Source organism: Egretta garzetta, unplaced genomic scaffold, assembly GCF_000687185.1.
Source record: "Egretta garzetta isolate BGI_Z169 unplaced genomic scaffold, ASM68718v1 scaffold233, whole genome shotgun sequence".
Taxonomy (NCBI): Eukaryota; Metazoa; Chordata; class Aves; order Pelecaniformes; family Ardeidae; genus Egretta; species Egretta garzetta.
The window spans coordinates 1203993-1213904 of NW_009259194.1; the positions used below are offsets into that span (position 1 = coordinate 1203993).

Below are 9912 nucleotides of genomic sequence, written 5' to 3' on the forward strand. Positions count from 1 at the left end.
TCTTCTGGAAACTGCTTATGGGATGTGCCTTCTGATTTTTACTAGTGGTATGGATTGTATGCACAGGGCAGAAGTCTGGAATTTATAATACGGGCGTGTTTGCCACTTTCTCCTGCTTGGAGAAATGGGAAATATTACTAGGAGCATTACTGGGGGCTCATCCTCCCCAAATCAGACCCTACTCTGCTTTTTCCTACTACAGTAACCTAAGGGCTCCATCCAGCCATATTTACATGCGCGAACAGCTGCCGTTCACGGTGAGATCGCAAAGGTAGGCCCTGATTTTCAGAAGCGCTACACACCAACCTTCAGTTAGGAGTGGGATTTGCTCCACGCTGCTTCGAACCTGATTTGCCAAAACCAAACAAAAGTTTGCCACTACAAATGCCTGTGGTTTGGTTTGGCCATGTTGAAGTGCCTACTAATTGTGTAACTCGCCATGATTAATCAGTCTTGTTGTACTAACCAAAGTGCATCCTAGGAGTAAAGGGTATACACCTTTTCAGCTTTGTGAGTCAAAGGTTCTGCAATTCAGGACATTTTCAGAACTAATTTCAGACAATTTGATGCAGTGATGTCCTGCAGGACATAAATACAAAGAGGTGATATCTCAATTCTGAAAAGATGAATTACTTTGTGATTGAAGGGTGCCAGTATAATAAAAAACTGTAAGTGCAATATGGTGAAAAATCAGAAGTCAAAACAAAATATTAATCACATTTTTTAAAAAGTGTGGGGTTTGGTTCTGTTTTTAAGGATTGTCATATTATGTTAACTGAGGGTATGAAGTAACGGGATAGTGCAAAACATTTGAGTTGTTTCTCGTTAGCTTTACATAACACTGATGCCAGTGGATTGTGTTGTGAGAGCATTTGGGTAAGTGCGGTCTTTTATTATAAATGTCTTGCTATGGATTGGCATTTTATTGTAGGAGTGTTTTAGCTTTGATGGTTTCCCAGCTGACTGCATCTATAGCTTGAATCAATGGTTAGAGCCTCAGCAGGTAAAACTTCAGTGTAGTTAATAGAAATGCATTTATGATGATGATCAAAGCTCAATGTATAAAAAACAAGGTAAAGAAAAATAATGTTATGAGAAGTGGCATTCAAGGAAACAGTGCACTAAAATAATTTGAGATAGGAGTTAAAAGGCTTCTAAAGCTTAGCAACTGAATTTGGCCCGTTATTTTCAAACCTCTGTCTTAAGCATTTAATAACACACCTGAACTAGGTTCTCCCTGGATAGACTGTACACTATTTCCATGTGATAGGAATGTAAATTATAGTGGAAAGGACAAATATGCTAATTTATAGGATCTTGAATTTATAACTTGCATAAATTATTTCACAATAGGCTAGAATTCTTACTGCTTCTTTTTCATTAGCTTGAGGCTGACAATAGTTGCAGTTTTTATCAATTCATGTAACAATCAACACACAGGACGCTCCGTGCCCTGTTTCAGCAACCAAAGGACCATATCATGAGCTGATGGGAATGGGTGCTGATCAACTGGAGGCAATGGAGATGGGTGGAAGTATTTTAGCCAGTGACTGGATCCAAAGTGGGTTTAAAACACAGTCATCCTTTCTGTCACTGTATAGAAAGATCTTGTATTACTCTCCACTGAAATAATTAACAAAACAAGATGGACAAGCTATTTTTTATTTTTCTGAGGTCTCAGGAGTCCAGAGGATTAAAAAAAAAGGGATGTAATTATTCCACATTAAATTGCAATATATTGTTCTGCAGGCAAAGATAAGGGTAATCAAATCTCTTTGTGTCTATCCTGTCCAGAGTATTCTATAGGCATCTATCATGGCCTCGCTTTATTGCCTCTGGGCTATGCTGCCTCATAATTCAGGGTTAAGATCATCTCTAGAGGCACCAGGAAGGCTCTCTATCTTAGTTTAAGCAGCTCTTTACAGTGAGGCCTCTGGAGGCAGTGTGACCTATTCAACAGGTCTGCAACTCAGCAGATCTGAGGCAAGCTCTGCTACTTCCCAGCTGTCAGGCCTTGGAGAATTAACTGTGCTTCTATTTCCCATCTTAAACTTTGTCATCCTCCCTGTTTCGACTGTTGATGCCTGGGTCCTGGAGCTACTTGTTCAATGTCTGAGCACTGCTTAGTTTTGAGGCCCTGACCTCAGCTGGGCCATCACTGGAGTCTAACAAGAACGTCATGTTCAAACCCAGTATTTCTTGAATGAGACAATAAACACTTGGCCTGGCATTCATGAATTGCCGTGCACGTGCAAGCCCGTTTCCTACAGTGAGATTTGGTATTCAGATAGCGCCAGGGCAGGGACCTGTGGGACTTACTCATGGCGCTGCTTTGTAGTAGTCAGTGCAGAAGCTGCGAGCTTCCTTGTCTCTGAGCAGGAGGACTGATAAAATGGCTTCCCAGGGGGCATTAATCCTCTATTTCTCAGATGAACAGTCTTGAGACATGTGCATTCATCTGGGTTTTGAAAAACCTTGGTCATTGCTTGCTTGACCCGGGTCATTTCTCTGTGTGTATTTCCCAGATTTCCCGTGTGTATAATTGGTATTCCTTCTGTCTTGCTCATCTGTTGAGATTCTTTGGGACAGAGATGGTCTTTTAGGGAACATCTATAGGGAAAAGCAAGGTGTGATTGCAAGAGGGATCAGCAAGCTGGGGCTTGCTTTAATCTAGTTTGCACAGAGAGCCTGAGCAGGTGCTAAGAAACTTCAACACAAGTACAAGCCCTGGGATCCCAGATCTCTTCTTAACTTGCTAGCTAAAGTTCCCATTGCCATCCTGTCACTACTCCAGTGACTCAGGTAGTTCTCCTGTGCAACAAGCAACCACCTTTATATACCTTTTTTGCATCCCTTAGAAACAGTTCATGGACCTTTGGAAAGTGCAGAGCACTGGGTATAAACTGCTGGTCTAAACCAACAAAGCTATGTCCTATTGTAATAAGATAAGTAACAGTAACGAACAAATGGAGACAAGGAAAATATTTTTATTTTAGAACTGACAGGAGAGGAATCACTTGCAAAACACAGTTTCATGAAGCTTTTGGCATGACTTGCCTTTTTGCTAAAACCTCAAAGCTCTCAAGATCATGGTGGTTCATTCCTGGAGGGAAATAACGAATGGCAGGACGTTGTTGAGAGCTCAAATAATCATAGACTGTGGAACATTAACAGAACTGTTGTATAAAACAAAGAAGCTGTCCCAGACAGTTGGAAATGCAGTTCTGAGTCTAATTTGTTACAATGCCTGTAATTTTTCTAGCTTTGTTTCGACAATCATTGCTTGCAAAATAATCATACAGGAGGATGACTTCCGTGTTCTTCCAATGGATCATAATAGTTTGTCTGACTACTGAAAAAAAAAACCAAAACCCATACAGAAACTAACAATGATAAGCACAAATGCCAATAGTTTGTCTGACTACTGAAAAAAAAAACCCAAACCATACAGAAACTAACAATGATAAGCACAAATGCCAAATTCCTCTTAACTTCTTAGATCCCCCTCAAAGCCATCAATCTGCATAGCTGGAACATGATACGTGTCGAATGGGCGGCTTGTGGAGTGGTCTGTTAGTGTTATGTCAGGAATTTACCGATACCACTCTCTCATGCAGAAATGAGCAATGATACAGGGCCAACTTATTATTTGGGCTAAAGGCTGGAGGGGAAACTTAAACACCTGGGGCCAGATCTCCCCACCCAGTTTGGAGCTGAGCCAATTCAGAGGTCTGGTCTTTCAGCAGCTCCTTGCGATGCAGGCTTTATCTCGGGGGATAGATACCGTACCTGGCACAATGAGACTGGGCAGCTTTGCATGCCACCCTCACGCCAGTGCCGTGGCCATCATTTGAGACATAAGCCATCTGGTTTTAGTAGGTGCTGAGCAGTTGTTGCCTAAAATTAGTTGTCTGCTTAAAATTTTTTACCTGCAGGACCATGTCTGACTCCCAATAGCACTTTTCTGTCTTGTGGCGCATTAAATCTGAGTTTGTCTTCTGTGGTGGTTTTACAAAGTTGGGAAATGACTTAGGCAGCAAAGCTCACGTGAAGTTGATGCGTGTGTTCTGCATGAACTCTCTTACCCTAAAAAGGGATGGCATCTGGGAGCAGAGCTGTAGGAAATCTACCCAAGTTCAAACCTTTTTTGCACTTCTGTGTGAATCTTACAGTAATGGCCTGTTCTTTGGTCACCTTCCAGAGATCTGGAACGAACCGTGGGGTGGGAGAATAAAGGTCTGCATTTCATTTTCTCGTTGTCTGGAGTAATCATGGTCCGGTACCTCAGAGGTAGGCAAAGCTGGCTGACACAAGCAATGACAGCAATTGCTGAGAGCCTGACACTTTGTGCTATAGGTTTTTGAGGAAGAAGAAAGGATTATAATGTTAAGAAACAGTGCAAATCCCTGTGAAAACAGCTGTTTCTTAGAGCCTACACAGGGCTCCCATGGGCCTGAAGATGCTTAACTCTCACCACTGGATGAAAGGGCGGAGCAATGACAAGGGTGCCCAAATGTCCCATGCTGTTGTTTAGAAATGCTGTATTTAACTACAGCGAAGGTCACAGCATGAGCATAGGCTGTAAGCTCTTTAGAGAGCACGGTTTTGCTGTGTGTTGTACCACCCATGACAGAGCAATCCCCATCTAGAACACCGTCTCTTTCCTGATAACATGACATGATAGTAAATTAACTCTGGAGCAGCAGCTCGGGCTTGTTTAAGAACAATTGAGGTTGTAGTGCACCTGAAATGGTGAGGACATTTCCTCTAAGAAGCGCACTGTAACAGTAACAGTCATCTTAGAAGGTTATTTTTGAACTTTCTCAAGGTTTCCTGGGATTTTAAAGGAAACAAAATCAATCGGAAGGTTAATTTTAATTTGCAGATCAAATGTACATTTTTATCGACCTGTTTGTGCAGCTAGAAAGTGAATCTCCGCCCTCACAATCTCAGTCTGAATTCAAAAAAATTAGGCTATTTCTCTGAGAAGTCATATGATTTTACCTCCTCATAGTAGCACATTTGATCTCTATGGTCATTTCCATATCGTGAACCTTAATTTTGATTTTCTCCTGTAAGATAATAAAACAAACCTAAGATGCCCATTGGCAAGTATAATTCCCCTCTAATTTGATTTATAGTGATTAATAGCAGACAGTTCTTTCATCATCTTTTGGGAAGGACAGATGTACTCCTCCTGCCATGTATCAGCCTGTATTTAATCCTCCCAACACTTCGTAAGATGCGGAGGGTTGCTGGATCCGGGGGAAACTCCTTTTGAGTCATTGAGACTGGAGCCGATGCAGCAACTGGCTTGGGCAGAATCACGACAGAAAATTAGGGCTTGATGGGTGAACCCATGAAAGCTCTTTTGGCCCAGCCCTGCTGCCTCTGATGGCAATAGCATGAGCCTCGCTGACTTTAGCAGGGGGTGATTCCCCAATAGGGAGTGGGGATTATTAGCATCTAACAAGCCTAAAGGGAAATCTAGAGCTTGTTGATGCTGTATGCTAGAATTTCGGATACTTCCAGGAATGCTTGAAATCCATTGCTGACCCCTCTTTTCATTACATTTTTAAAAGTGTATTTCCATTTGCCGGTTTTATAATTTCATAGCAAAATGTCCTTGCGGATAAACCTTTAAGAATTGAGTAGGAGTAAAAGCGATCGGGTGTTGCAGAAATTCTGCAGGATTTGTTGCAATTACACTAAAATTCCATAGAGAAAGAGACCCTTGTGATAGTTTTTTCCCAACCATCCAGTAACTCCACAGGAGGAATAAAATTCCCTGCTAAGTGCATTATGGTCGTTCCCAGAATCTGTAAAGTTAAGATTCAGAGCTGATGTAAATTGATTTTCACTGATGCCTGTGATGATTTATTTTAGCATAGATTATCGCTGTACAGAGATTCTCATATTCTTGTGCCATTTTCCTTCTAGACCTTTCCAGAAGACAAATTTAGACATAGACATTGCTTTAATGTGAAATGTGTTTCTGCTGCAGAGAGCCTGCACAAGATGTCCTACACCAGCGGATAGCTGTGCAGAAATGGCTGATGGCAATCTTGCGTACCCACTGGCCCGTGTACATCCCAGCTACCCTAAGCCTAAGGAGGGGCCAGGGACACTCGGCCAGTGCAAAGCATAGCTCTGTGTGTGGCCAGGGTAGAGGCTGGCAGTGCAAATGTGGGTGTAATGCTCAGTTTTGTGCATTTCCTCCCCTGTTCCGCCATTGGAATGTTGTCAGGGCCCTCAGAAGTGCTGATGTAGCATAACTGAAGATATTTACGGTTTTTTGCTGTTCCTCTACCGCTGATGTGACTTGGCTGCGGCAACCTTGCTGGTCCTGCCGTGGCAGCTGCAGTCAGGGAGCTGGGCTGGGCTGGCCAACCACCCTTCATCACTTTCCTTCGTGAATGTTTGGCAAGGAAGATTCAGCAGCGCTCGTTCTCTGTATCACCTTCTAATTTTAGAATGCTCAGCCTGCCGTGTGCATTAATAGACCTATGGAAGACAAAGTGCATCAACCTTATCTCGAAATCCCATCGCTACCCCCCTAGGCAGGTAACGGCACCGCTGTTTGACAGCTGGACTGGGTATAAACCTGCAAGGATTTAAGAAGCGAGTTTGACTCTCTTCTTTTAACCTAGGACCTGACTCCCGCCCTTGACATTTCATAAGTAGTTATCTTTCTTCGCTTAACTTTCAGGAGGAGTTTATATATAAACTATAGCTTTACCAGGGGAATGAACCAGCTTTTAAAAAAAAAAAAAAGTGCAGGTGTACATCTTGGTATTTTCTGACGCTGTTCCCTACTGGTTCTCATCCCAACATTGTCCCTTAGAATCACAGAATCGCAAGAGTTGGAAGGGACCTGGGAGATCATCTAGTCCAACCCCCCTGCTAAAGCAGGCTGTCCTAGAGCATTCTACACAGGACTTCATCCAGGTGGGCTTTGAATATCTCCAGAGAAGGAGACTCCACAACCTCCCTGGGCAGCCTGTTCCAGTGCTCTGTCACCCTTAGAGTAAAGAAGTTTTTCCTCATATTCAACTGAAACCTCTTATGTTTCAGTTTGCACCCATTGCCCCTAGTCCTGTCGCTGGACACCACTGCAAACAGACTGCTTCCATCCTCGTGACTTCCGCCCTTAAGATATTTGTACGTGTTGATAAGGTCCCCTCTCAGTCTTCTCTTCTCCAGGCTGAACAAGCCCAACTCTCTCAGCCTTTCCTCGTAGGGGAGGTGCTCCAGTCCCTTTATCATTCTAGTTGCTCTCCTCTGGACTCTTTCTAGGAGTTCCTCATCTTTCTTGAACTGGGGAGCCCAGAACTGGACCCAGTGCTCCAGGTGGGGTCTCCCCAGGGCAGAGCAGAGGGGGAGGAGAACCTCCCTCGACCTGCTGGCCACGCTCCTCTTCATGCACCCCAGGATACCATTGGCTTTCTTGGCACCAAGGGCACATTGCTGGCTCATGGTCAGCTTGTCGTCCACCAGGACTCCCAGGTCCCTCTTGGCAGAGCTGCTTTCTAGCAGGTCAGCCCCCAGCCTGTACTGGTGCATGGGGTTTGACCTCCCTAGGTGCAGCACTCGACACTTGCCCTTGTTGAACTTCATCAGGTTCCTCTCTGCCCAGCTCTCCAGTCTGTCCAGGTCCCGCTGAATGGCTTCAATAACTCTTCCCCTTCCCTCCTGATCCCTCACATATTACCTGTTTATACAACAGATAGCATCCAGTCCTTGCCTTTGTTTAGGAAGGCTCAATAAGCCAGTTTGCAACTACATTAATAATTTTTAAATTATTTATTTTGACACCCTTTTAGCTCGTTGCTAAGGAGTTGGGCCGTATTGGCAATTGGTATAATGGAGCTGGACGATACACCTGGGAGCTCAGTTCTTGTCCTTTGAGTACATGCTAAATCACATGGAAGTCTTTAAAATTTGGTGCTGTGTAGATGTTGAATATTGATCCACCATGCTTCGCAGCCCTTTAATCTCTTCGTTCATTTTATTCTGTGCTGCTTAGGTTCTTGCAACATGGTGATGGGAAGGAAAAGCTAAGTGTCATCTGAAGATGCGTTATTACTTTCTGAACCTAGTCACTATGGAATTCAAGTTACGGAATGCATTCGAAGTTCGAGAACTGCTGTTCTGAATTAGGCCCATGTGCAGTAAGGATTGCCTTTTTTTTTTTTATTAAAAAAAAAAAAAGTAGTTTAAATAGCTGTCTTTGAGCAGATGAGAATAGCTTTAGCATGCTGATGACATCATCCCCTTAAAGGTGCTTCTGTTTCTTCTACCAGTAGCGCTCTTCCACAGCTTTTAGCATAACGTGGGGAAATGACCTGCCCAAGGCGGGGGAGGCGAGTCAGCGCTGGAACGTGAAAGCTTTCCTGCGCCCATGCTCGTGGTCGTTCCTCTGTAACCACGTTGCTGCTGCCAGGGCAGGATCTCAAAATGGTAGCTGGGCTTGGCCCATCCCAGGTCAGCTGCCTGAGGGCCTCCATGCTCTCGCTCAACCTCTTAGGCAGGGTTTGCTTCCTCTTTGATAGCCGAAGACGCTCTACTACCTGGCAAGCGAAGGCAAGAAACCATTCAGAGATAAAATTGAGGGAAGAAAGCTAGCATTAAAGAGAAAAAGGGAACAGTTGCGCTGTCTAAATTTAGAAATCTGATGTAGATGCTTTCTTCCATGTTCTGAGCAAAAATACGCTGAGGTTTCAAAACTTCTTCCAGCACAGATCAGAGAGGGGCAGGAAAACTCATTTAGTATTGTCTATTGTAATCATTCAATCAAAATAAAACCCTACAGGCTAACGAATTAATCATTTTGCTACTGTCACGAGCCACTTTTTCATTTGCTACTAATTGGATATTAACTGACTGGCATATTAGCTACTTAAATGTTGCCTGCTGCCCTACCTACACCCAGGAAAAGCTTTCACTCTTTTCCTTAGAGCTTCCTGTGAACTCATGTACACCAAAGGGCCTGGAAGTCATCTGTTTGAACAGATGTTGCCTTTATAATGATTTACTGGAGTAATATACTGCAGGTTTTCATTTCTCGTGGGCTGTGCACGGTGTGTTTCACGGAACTGTTTGGGTACGTGAAGATCACTACATTTTGTGATAGGAGAAGCTTGCAGCTTGCTTTGTGGGACGTGGAATTCACCCACGATTGAGGGAAGGAGGTAAGTCTGTCGGCCGTTAATTGTCTGTTACAACCTTCAAGCAGAAGTGGATTTGTGCTATTTATGGCATCTCCAAAAGGTGTCTTGTGCCTTCCTCCAGAGCAACTGGTGCAAGAGGAACTGGTGTAAATGGATGTATTTTGAACGGTTATCCCACACTCTGGCCATGAATCCCATCTCTTTTCATTGCACTGGGGCCAAGTGCACAGTAAATAACGAGGAAATATTTATGCCATTTAATGCATTTCTTTCCTTGAAGTACCAGCTTATGGAGTTCAGGGACTGAGAAATTTAAGACTCCAAGTGTGACTGAAACACTGAACGTGGAGTTTGCAACACTGGATTAGCGAGAAATGGCCAGAGTGACTGGAGAGGACCCCCCTGCCGGTACGTGTAGCTCTGATCCCCGGTGGCCCTGGCACTAAGGGTTCAGGTTAGTGACCACAGCAGCGGGGACTTGGGTCTGGGCTGTATTTTCTGGCCGAGGAGGTGTGGGAGAAGGCATTTAAGGAAGCATGGTTGACATGCCGGGCAACCAAAGGGCCGGGAGTGGCTTCGAGCTTATTTTTTCCCCACAATTTGCTAATGGTACCCAACAGCTTTCCGCCCCGGTAGCGCCAAGAAGGGCGGGGTGGGACAAAGAAGATGGAGGGCAGCGCGTCTTCCGCGCCCCGGCTCCCCGGGCAGCCTCCGCTCCTCCGGGCGGGGGTAGAAGGAGGGC

General features: G+C 44.3%; 1 protein-coding gene across 1 annotated transcript in view; it reads left to right on the forward strand.

Moving 5' to 3' along the window:
* DPYSL2 (dihydropyrimidinase like 2) overlaps positions 1–9912 on the forward strand; it is a 55986-nt gene that overhangs the window by 1254 nt on the left and 44820 nt on the right. The gene's annotated exons all lie outside the window — the stretch shown is intronic.